The following is an 11,433-nucleotide window of genomic DNA, read 5'->3' as shown; positions in this document are numbered from 1 at the left end:
TCAAACTACAAAATATCTGTGAAAGGAAATACTCCATGAGAATAGTCGTATCATTCTTATGAATATCAAAGGAACATGCCTAGCTTATATAATTTTTGATTCAATCATCACTGAAATTTCCTACAGTCATTCTAATTAAGGAGGTTATAGTTCCTTCATGTTATGGGAATTAAAATGCCCAGAGACAGAAATGAGACAGTGGGTAAAATGCCCACTTCTCTTGAAATGTAGCATCTTTTTTTAAGATTTTACTTATTGAGAGAGATAAAGAGCATGAGTTGGGTGGGAGGGGGGTAGAGGGAGTGAGGGAGAGGGAGAAGCAGACTCCTTGATGAGCAGGGAGCCCATTGTAGAACTTGATTCCAGAACCCGGGGATCATGACCTGAGTTGAAGGCAGTTGATTAATTGACTAAGCCACCCAGGTGCCCTCTTGAAATGTAGTCTTAAGTCATGTCTGGCAAAAAATGTAGTGGCTAGATAATTCATGTGTATTACAATGGTGAAGTGTTCAAATTATGAAATCTGCTTATTGAAAATTATTCTGTAACTTATCAGTACTGGAGTATTTATTAATGAGATCATAGGATTTTTACATTATGTTAAAACTTTACAGTATGAAAAAGGAAAACTTACCAGGAAACCAACCACAATATAGATTCACTTGCAAATGAGAATGAAGATGATGATTTTTATAATTATTAGTATGTTAATAGCAGGTGATTTTTTTTCTCCATTTATCTCTGGTCCTATTGACACATTAGCAGCCCAGTTTGTGTATATAAATATAAATATGAATATAAATATAAATATAAATATAAAGCCAACTATGTAAGCCAAGAGAAATTTGAAAGGAACACTATGTGCAGTTCAATTGTAGGAACAACTGAAATTGACATGTGTTCTGCTCATACACCCATAACAGACTGCTCTGAGTTTAATGATTTATTCAGATTTTTTGGATAAATGCATCTTCTTTCTTCACAAATAGTATGCCACTGTACTTCTCAGGCCTATATTTTATTTAACTTACCAGGGAAATTTTAAATACTGAAAATTTTATCTATAATGACATTGGAGAAGAGAAAGGGTACAATTAACAGCCTAACTTAAAATTTCTGAAAGTTATGAAATATTGAAATAGGTTAAGAGAAATATCAATCAGCATTAAGTAGCACTGGAAATTATTTGTGAAGTATTTTTGGAAAAAATTGGGGATGATATAAGTCATGATATGTGTATCTATTTAGCTAAACCTTGCCATGTTGTTATATATTTAATATAGATGCATTTGTAGGTTTCTTTGGAAACTGAAAATCACTCAAACATTATTTTTATTCCTAAAAATGCAAAGGCAAAATATTTCAGTTTTTTAGACAATTAAAGACTATGCAAGTAAAAATTAATAGAACTTAAAACCATACCCCAGCTTTTGTGATCTTTTGAGTTCATGACACTTGCTACTAAATAACTCTAGCATATATATTTATATATTTTATTTATATACATATAAGATACATATTTATTTGTTTTGTTTTACTTTGTTTTTCCTGAACATTTAAGGTTGCTAGTTTTGCAACCTCAACTTTTCTCCCCTTCTTCTCCAGAGAAAGACTGCCAAACAAAGTACCCTGCATTCTTTCAATCCCAGCAAAGGACCATAAATACTTCTGTTTATTTTATCTTGGTATCAGAGTTGTACCAGGTAAACAAAATACAGTCAAGCACTGGATGGAACAATGCTTTATTTAAATAGAGAACAGACAGAACAAGATCAGCTTCAGAGGTGGGTGGGTGTTGGTTCCCCAAGGGCAGAAGTTCTCTTAGTGATTTTCCTTGCACACATGCACACCCCTTTCATCCCACCCTGGAAGGAACATTCTCCTCTCCCTAGGGAAAACAGATATAACAGCTCGGTTGGCTCAGTGCCATGTAACATGCATGCTTTAAGAAAAAGAAGAGTACCCACTGAACATGAAACAAGATGTCCCCACTCAAGGTGATAAATGTGGCAGACTGGGCTCTTTATCTCTTGGAAAGGAAGGGTTCCAGACCAAAGGCCCATTCTATTTTTTTTTTAATTATTTCTATTAACATATAATGTGTTATTAGTCCCAGGGGTACAAGTCTGTGAATCATCAGGCTTGAACATTTAACAGCACTCGCCATAGCACACATCCTCCCCAATGTCCATAACCCAACCACCTTATGTGGCTGAGTAGAGGTCAAAACAGTGTGCACATAAGACAGGCATTTGGATAAAAAGAAGGGTACAAATACATATGAGAAGTTAGCCTGGAAACCCTATGAAGAACATTCTCTTTAAAATAGCTTTCAGTAATGGAAAATACACATTCTCTGCGAAAAGAAAATTTTCATTACTGTGATGTGACAATTTCAGAGGCAGAATAAAGTCATTTTTAATGTTTTTAATAATAATTGTAATATCAAACACTTCTAGCTGAAAATGTTATGTCGTCTGTCAAATTTGCATTCATTTTCCCCTTAATGTCTGATTCCAAAATAGTACTATCAGGTATCTCTTTTGGAATGCAAAATAATGTCAGAGTCTGAAGGTGAAGATGAGGTCAACATTTTTAAAAACCGCAACTAAAGTTAATTAAAGGTAAAAGAAAGCACAGTGCAAAGCAATTATACCTTCATCATCTTTCATATCAAAATAAAAATTACACTGTTTTTTCGGTTCTTTTATTCTGCATATATATTATTTTTAAAAAGTTTACAGAGTACAGAATGATTTCAATGGAGATAGGACTTCAAACATTTGGGAGGATCACAAGTTATTACATCATATTTCATCAAGGAATTATTTCATTGTCTTTTTTAATTCATACCTGCCCATCTATGACTCATTTTTCCAGTTTTATTAAGATATAATGACAGAGCAGTGTGTATAAGTTTAAGATGTACAATATAATGATCTGAATTGCACATACTGTGAAATGATTAACACACAGTAAGTTTGGTTAACATCGATTACCTCACATAGATACATGTGTCATATATATATATAATATATGACATATATACACATTATATATATGTGTGTGTGTGTGTGTGTGTGTTGATACAATATAGTTAACTACAGACAATTTGTTAGACATTATAACCTGATAATTATAACTGGAAGTTTGTACTTTTGATCACGTTCCTCCAATTCTCTGTACCCCAAACCCCTGCCTCTGGTAATCATGAATCTGATCTTTTTTTTCAATGAGAACTGCTTTTGTTTATTTGCTTGTTTTTTGAGAAAGTGAGGTCATACACTATTGTCTTTCCCTGTCTGACTTAGCATTATGTTTTCAAGATCTGCCCATGTTGTCTCAAATGACAGGATTTCTTTTTTTTTTTCATACCCAGGTAACCGCCCATTTCACGTATATACATATGTTGCATCTTTATCCATTTATCTTCCAGCGGACACTTAGGTTGTTCCCATGCTTTGGTTTTTCTAAATAATGCTGCTATGAATATAGGGGTGCTGATATTTCTTTAATATAGCAACTTCGTTTTCTTCAGGTAAATTACTAAAAGTGGAATTGCTGACTCATATGGCTGTTCTAGTCTTAATTTTCTGATAAGCTTCATATCTGTTTTCCTTAGAGGCTATTTCAATTTACAATCCCACCGCAAGTGAACACAGGTTCCCTTCTCTCCGTATACTCACCAGCATTTGTTTTCTCCTATCATTTGGACACTAACTATCCTAATAGGCATGAAATGATAGCTCACTGTGGTTTTGATTTGAATCTCCCTGATGGTTAGTAATATTAAGCATCTTTCCATATATTTGTAGAGCCATCTATATATTTTCTTTGGGAAAATTGTATATTTAGGTCCTTTGCCCATTTTTATGTTGCATTATTTGGTTTTGTATGTGTGTGTTTTACTATTGAGATGCATGTCCCTATCAGATACATGATTTGCAAGTATTCTTTACAATTCCATAGGTTGTCTTTTTATTTTGGTGACCTTTTCTTTGGCTGTACAGAAAATCTTTAGTTTGATGCAGTCTCACTTGTTTATTATTTATTTGATTGCTTGTGTTTTAGGTGTTACATCTGAAAAATCATTGCCAAGACCTATGTCAAGGAGCTTTTTTCCTATGTGTTTTTTGTTTGTTTGTTTTGTTTTTTTGTAAAATAATGGATATTTTATTCCAGCTCTGGGGTATGAAAAAAAAGGAGGGGAATATCCTTCTACACACCATTCTAATTTAGCTAACATTAATTTGAAAAGCTAAAGCAAATACATGCATGTAACTGTATAAATATTTATATATACACCCACATATTTCATCACTGTTTATATATTTACTATAGTTTTTTATAAACACACCTTAAAAATCATTAAATGCATCCCAATACTTCTGCCTCTTCATCAATCACTTAATACTGTTTGGATTAAATTCACAGTTTGTGTTTTAATCTCTAATGTGGTTGGTCAAACTGTACATTACATTAGAATATGTGAGAGAAAAACTTTGTTTTTCTCTTTTTTGTTACACTCCCCCCCCAAAAAAGTTATACTCTGTGTCAGTTACCCTTTACATGATATTTCCATCATTATTTTCAACTTCATACATCTTGTAGTTCTCTACGCAGAGGATTTCAGCTTCTAGTGTTGTACATATCTACATCTTCTGGATGGGACTGTCCTTGATCCATGAGCTTGGGGTCAGGCATAAACTGTGTAGCACCTGAGGTGGATTCTGATTTTGTCTTTGTTTCAGAGCTGAGTTCTGCTGGCAAGGACACTGAATATTTCAGGCTGTCAGTTGCTTTTGCAGGTATTTCTAGTGCAGCAGAATTTCCTAGCTTCGATTTTCCTTTAGGTTTAGGAAGTGATTCTTCTTTGTTGCTTTTTCGTCCACAATGATTTAACTGCTTCATAAATTTGCTGGCTTATAGTATATGACTTTTTCCCAGTTACCTTTGCAATTATTACTGACTGAACTGGGTAGCAAACAGTTGCTCCTAAGGTGGCCAGTCCCAGCGGATATGCAATTTTCTTAAACCTAGAACCTTTTCTTGCTGAAACCAAGCCTGCCAATCCTGAAACTGTAATCACTCCAAGTTTTGGAAGAAAATCTTGAGGTGGATTCTTCAGTAGACATATGCATCTTTTCCAAATTGTACTGTATCCATTATCCCGTTGTTCACAAACACATAAACACCCTTGCACCAGCCAATATAATGACCAGTTGTACTGCGGATGGATGCAAAGCCCATTTCTAAATGACCAGGCTACTCTTCAACATATTTAGACTGCAGAGGTGGTGCAGTATATATGGGAAGCTGCTCTGGTTTTACTAGCTGCTTTTTGTATTTTTCTTCTTTAGCTGCAAGCACAGTTATAGATGCACATATCAGACCTGTAGGTATGGTTGCCAGCTTTCCCATCCTAACGGCCACCATATCTGTGACCTTCTTCTATGTTTTTATCTAGGAATTTTATGGTAGGGGGAGAGAGAGCAGGGGGAGTGGGAGAGGGAAAAGGAGAGAGAGAATCGTAAGCAGGCTCCACTCCTAGTGCACAGCCCAATGTGAAGCTCAATCTTACAACCCTGAGATCATGACCTGAGCTGAAATCATGACCTAGATGCTTAAATGACTGAGCCACCCAGGCACCCCTATTTCTAGTTAATTTTTATGAGTGGTATAAGATAAGAGTCTAGTTTCATTCTTTTACCTATGAATATGCAATATTTTCAGCACAATTTATTGAAGAGAGTGTCTTTTCTCAATTGGAATATTCTTGGCTCCAATGTCAAATACTCATTGACTGTATATGCATAGGTTTATTTCTGGGCTCCTGATTCTGTTTCATTGTTCCACATCTGTTTTTATGTCAGTAACATACTATTTCAACTGCCATCATTTTATAATATAGCTTGAAATCAAGAAGCTATGTAGTTTGATGGTTTTCATTAAGATTTTTCAACATACAAATAAAATTGCCATGACCTTTGTAAATGATCTCCCAACCTCTTAATTTATTCTTTATTCTCTTTGAAATTTTTACATGCTCACTTTAAGTAATATTTAGAATTATGCATTATTGTTCAAAAAATGAGCAAGCATAAAGTTCTGTATTGACTATGCCAAGTATACAAATAAAGAGAAATGACATAAAAATAAAATAAAAGCACTGGAGAGATGAAAAAGAGGGCTTCATAAGATTCACATATTAAAACAGAAATCCTTGTCATCAAAATTTTATAGGCCCTTGAATACTTTCTTCTTGTTATGAAGAATCCTAATGTCTTACTCTATAAAATATGGCTCAAGCATATTGATTTATCCTATCTTTGGAAATTCTGTATCTCATTTTATAGAGTTAATTCAATCTCTAAAGTACACATTTCCTATTTTCTCCCATAATGTAAGACTTTGGAGTCCTTCCCCTTTTCTTGTTCAAATGTGATTCATCACATGCTTCAGTGAGAAGATATTATTATTATTATTATTATTATTATTAAATAGAAATCAGTAAGATATTGACCCCTGCAACATGAATTTGTCACACACATATTTATGATAAATGTTCCATTCCCATACTTTTTCAACTGTTTCCTGGTATTTATTCACATAATCTGAATTTTGAATCCAAACTACCAAACATTATTTAAAATGTGCTACTGAGAGTACACATGGATTTCCATAAATGTCACACATTCAACATATAACATCTTGGTACCCTAGATAGGAAAATGACATATGTCAACATCTAAAAATTGCCATCTAACTCTTCCTTTATACAGAGTTCACATTATCACAAATAAATCAGAAATAGCTTCTGCAGATCTTCAGGTTACTAAGGAGGATTTGCCCTATTAGTCATAGTAAATCCCAAGTAGTTCCATCTGCTGCTTGTTTCACAATGGTTCAAGGTCTCAGTCATTTCATATCATTCACTAACTAACACTTGTCTGATTTTTTAAAAAATATTTTATTTATGGGGCGCCTGGGTGGCTCAGTGGGTTAAAGCCTCTGCCTTCATCTCAGGTCATGATCTCAGGGTCCTGGGAATGAGCCCCGCATCGGGCACTCTGCTCAGCAGGGAGCCTGCTTCCTCTTCTCCCTCTCTGCCTGCCTCTCTGCCTACTTGCAATCTCTGTCAAATAAATAAATAAATAAAATCTTTAAAAAATAATAAAAATATTTTATTTATTTATTTGAGAGAGGGAGAAAGAAAGCAGGTGAGCACAGCAGGGAGAGGGAGAGGGAGAAGCAGACTCCCTGCTGAGCGGGTAGCCTGATTCAGGGCTCAACCCCAGGACCCCAGGATCATGAACTGAGCCAAAGGCAGAGGCTTAAATGACTGGGCCACCCAGGTGCCACAACACTTACCTGAGTTTATATCACAAACATTTGCTTAGTTAAGCAATTTCCCCATATGTATCTAGACTGCATAGTCCCAAAGTGAAGCAAAACCTTCATTCACAGAAACCATGATAAATGATATAACTTTTTTCTCTAATTTTATGAAATTCAGAAAAAATCAAGACACTTCAATAAAAAGCACATAGTCTAATGTGGTATAAAATAATCCATGTAACTCTTTAAATATAAAAAGTACTACATTATAAGGATTACCAAACATCACAGTTTAAGAAAACCATAAAACCACATTGCTAAAATAGAAGACATGGTCTAAGGAAAGTTAGTGTTAGACCATGGCCAGTAATCAGCTTTTTAGATTTTATTTCTCCTACATTTTAATTTCTTTTCAACAAAGGACTTTTGTTACAATCCTTGAAACACTTGAAACTTCAATACAAGAGTGAAAAAAATCCACTGGCTTTCATTTTGGCCTCAACATTTTCTCCCTCCCGAGGAGCCTTCCATTTACTTTCTACTCACAGCTTGGAACAGGGATTCAAAATTGAACTCCTTTTCCTTTCAATACCAACTACTTTTCAGCCAGGACTGTACATCTCATTTCAGTCATTCTAAATTAAATTATTTATAAGAAACCTTATTTGGGTATAACCACATTATCCCATGCAAAAACAAACAAACAAGCAAACAAAAAAAACGCTACTTTCTATTTTAAAGATTATCCAATTACATCACAAATTCCTTCCAAAAGGATATTTTACTTTTCTTTGTTTCTAAGATACTTGAGAAAACTATTTTCTCTGATATCTATATATCAATACATCTATCTATCTATCTTCCTTTCTTCCCACTAAGGTTGACCCGTTATTACACCGTTTTCACCTACCATGTACTGAGACATTTTCAACTGCTTTGCTTTGTTCTTCTTCAAGTTTGCTTTTGTTGTTGACATAATCACACCCTTGGTTCTGCCTGCCACTGCTCCATCATCTTGTTCTTCTGTCGTCTTCTATTGAACCTGAGTATCCCTTAGAAACAGAGAAAAAAATAAATGAAACAGGCTTAGGCATCAACTTTTCATTGTGGTTAAACACGATAGAACAAATCACATCTTTTATAAAAATCTGTGTGAACTCAAATAACAAGGACAACACAAAAATATTTACACAGAGATACAATGATTTACACTGAAATAACAGACATCTTTCTAGTCAATATTACTTTGATTAAACTAAGAAATGTGTATATCTAAGAAAGTTAGATACATTGTTTTCCTTTCTTGGCTGTACATTTTTAATTAGAAATGTACTTCATATACATTAATTGAGATTTAACTGCATAAGTCAAAATCCTGTAAAAATCCTATAAAAAATCCAATCACGGACTTATGTTCCAGTCATAGAGCACCTAATAATATATATTTAATATAGAGATATTAAATATATCTCATATACTAAATATACAGATATTAAATATATGCCAGGGGAAATAAGTCTTCATTTTTAGACATAACTAGAAAACTTTACTATAGCAGTTACTATTAAGTATTTATTTGTAGTCATTCTCTCTAAAATAAAGGGTTATTAATAAGAGAGCATATATATATGTTAAAAACTTTAATTAAAATAAATGTTCACTTTATTATACATGAAACCAAATGACTCAGAGTCTTACGTTGCAGTCGGAATCCATTTAAGTATAAATTCCCAATATGCAGGAGCCATCTGAGTTATTAAATGTGCCCTTTAACTCATAAATACTACACATTATGGGCTGAATTGTGTTTTATATATTGAAAGTCCTAACCCCCAGTATCTCAGAATGTGACATTATTTGAAAATAGGATTGTTGAAGATATCATTAGTTAGGATGAAGTCATACCAGAGTAGGATAGGCCCCTAATCCAATAAGACCTATGTCCTTATTAAAAGGGGATATTTGGACACTGACAGGCACACAGGAAGAACACTATACAAAGATGAAGGGAGAGATCAAGGTGATGCGGCAGAAGCCAGGGGAATGCCACCCAGGGGAATGCCAAAGATTGCCAGCAAACCCCCAGAAGCTAAGAGAGAAGCCAGAAGCTCCTTTATGGCTCTCAGAAGAAACCCTACTGACACCTTGATCTCAGACTTCTAGCCACCCCAACTGTGAGACAATAGATTTCTCTTTAAGCTGACTAAGACAGCCTTAATAGTCCCCTCAGCTTGACTAAACTTTAGGCAGGTTTCTTCCTGACTCTTTGTTCCTGAGCTTATTTTAGCTCATTTACTTTAGAAAACTTGCAATTATTTACTTTTTATTCTCTACCCCTTAGAGATGTAAATCTTTCCCCCTCCTCTTTCTCAAAGACATGGGAGACATTCCTTTGAAAAGTAGGTATCAAGAAAAATAGGGTCCCAATATCCTCAGGCTGAGAGACTTCTTTAAGCAGGAACTGAAAAACATGGATGACCTAATCACATTGGCCAATCTATCTTCCATTGTCTTGTACTTTTCCAGTAGCTTACCCCACTGCTGAAAAACTTTCCTGTCTTTTTAAAAAAAAAATTTTTTTTAATTTTTATTTTTTATAAACATATATTTTTATCCCCAGGGGTACAGGTCTGTGAATCACCACGTTTACACACTTCACAGCATTCACCATAGAACATACCCTCCCCAATATCCATAACCCCACCCCCCTCTCCCAACCCAAACCATAAGTGACTCTTAATCTCACAAAACTTTCCTGCCTTTTGTCTGAACAAACTTGAGTTCAATCTCTCATCCTTATTGCATTAGTCTTGAATAAAGTCTTACTTGCCTATTTTACTCTGTCCAATTCTATTTTTCATTGACAAAGCCACCCAGTTTGCAGTACATTGTTACAGCTACCCTAGTAAACTACTCTGATAAGTAGCGTCCATTGAATGTCTGGTAAATTAATAAGGCAGAGAGCTTCAAATACTAGATTTAGAAAGAGTGGACTTAAAAAGAGCAAGAGTTCTCTCTCTAGAATTCTTTAGCTAGAATTACCCTTGGTAATTACCCTTGTTTTATACATACCTAAGAAAAAGCATTGGCAGCTAAAAACAATATAAAAAGACCATCAACTACAACATTATATGGAAACACAAATCAGATAAGATAGTAAAGTACTTAGGGCAGAGCTTAACAACTATTTATGATCTCAAATGTTAGTCATGTGTGTTTGTATATATGTATATACATGCGTGTATGTATAAACGTGTATATATACACGTATATGTATTTATATATATACACACATATATTTGAGTCATTACTATTGGATACACATATTTCAAGTTTTGTATAGAGGTAGGTATAATTAATATTAATGTAAAAGCACTAAATGATAATCTGACATTTTAATTTTCATTTTCTTGTGGGCAGATACTAAAAAATCCTTGAGATCTCATTGGTTTATAACTCTTCAGCCAATCCCTACCACAGATAAAGTCAATAAAGTCAACCAACACAAGAAATTTTCCTTAGATGCACTGTAGCATCAAATCTCACAGTTCTCCACTATGTTCTTACAATATGCAAGTATTTGTCACTTTGTTTCACTCATCATACTTCTCAGGCCACTGTTCTTTTAGTCATACTATTCCCCTTTCCAGGAAAGCCCTTGACCACTTTTCTTTACCTACTACGCTCTTAGTAACTTCCTCAAGAGTCCTCAGGCTCCATCTCTTCTACCAAGTCCACCTTAAGTGTGGAAGCCAGAGCAATTACCTTCCTGCTGTGCTGTGGGTATCCTTCTGCGCCTTTTTTTTTTTTTCTTTTTTCCCCCTGTTTTCCATCTTATATTCAAAAGATCAGGTTATGTCTGGGTCCCTTCAAATAAAAAAATGAAAAACTCTTTGATTTTTCTAGTCTAGAGCTAGTATGTAATAAATGCTCAATAAACGTCCTGTAAACAAACAGAGCTTTTAATTCTGGTGTTTCCTAGGTAATGCAGAAGTAAGTGAATATTTTTTCACTTACAATAATATCAGTTGCCCCTCATGTTAAGTCCAAATTAATATAACAGGATTTTAGTGCATATCACTTAGAGACTTCTAA

The 11,433-nt window shown here is 34.4% G+C and overlaps 1 pseudogene across 1 annotated transcript; it reads right to left on the bottom strand.

Moving 5' to 3' along the window:
- Positions 1-4,629: 4,629 nt before the first annotated feature.
- On the bottom strand, positions 4,630-5,437 carry LOC309849301 (MICOS complex subunit MIC27 pseudogene; annotated as a pseudogene). The gene has a single exon. The product of its transcript is annotated as an MICOS complex subunit MIC27 pseudogene (transcript).
- Between the last annotated feature and the right edge of the window lie 5,996 nt (positions 5,438-11,433).

Source organism: Mustela nivalis (assembly GCF_964662115.1).
Source record: "Mustela nivalis genome assembly, chromosome: 15".
In the NCBI taxonomy this organism is placed as follows: domain Eukaryota; kingdom Metazoa; phylum Chordata; class Mammalia; order Carnivora; family Mustelidae; genus Mustela; species Mustela nivalis.
The sequence above is the reverse complement of the archived record's forward strand: the minus strand, read 5'-3'. Positions and strand labels throughout refer to the sequence as shown.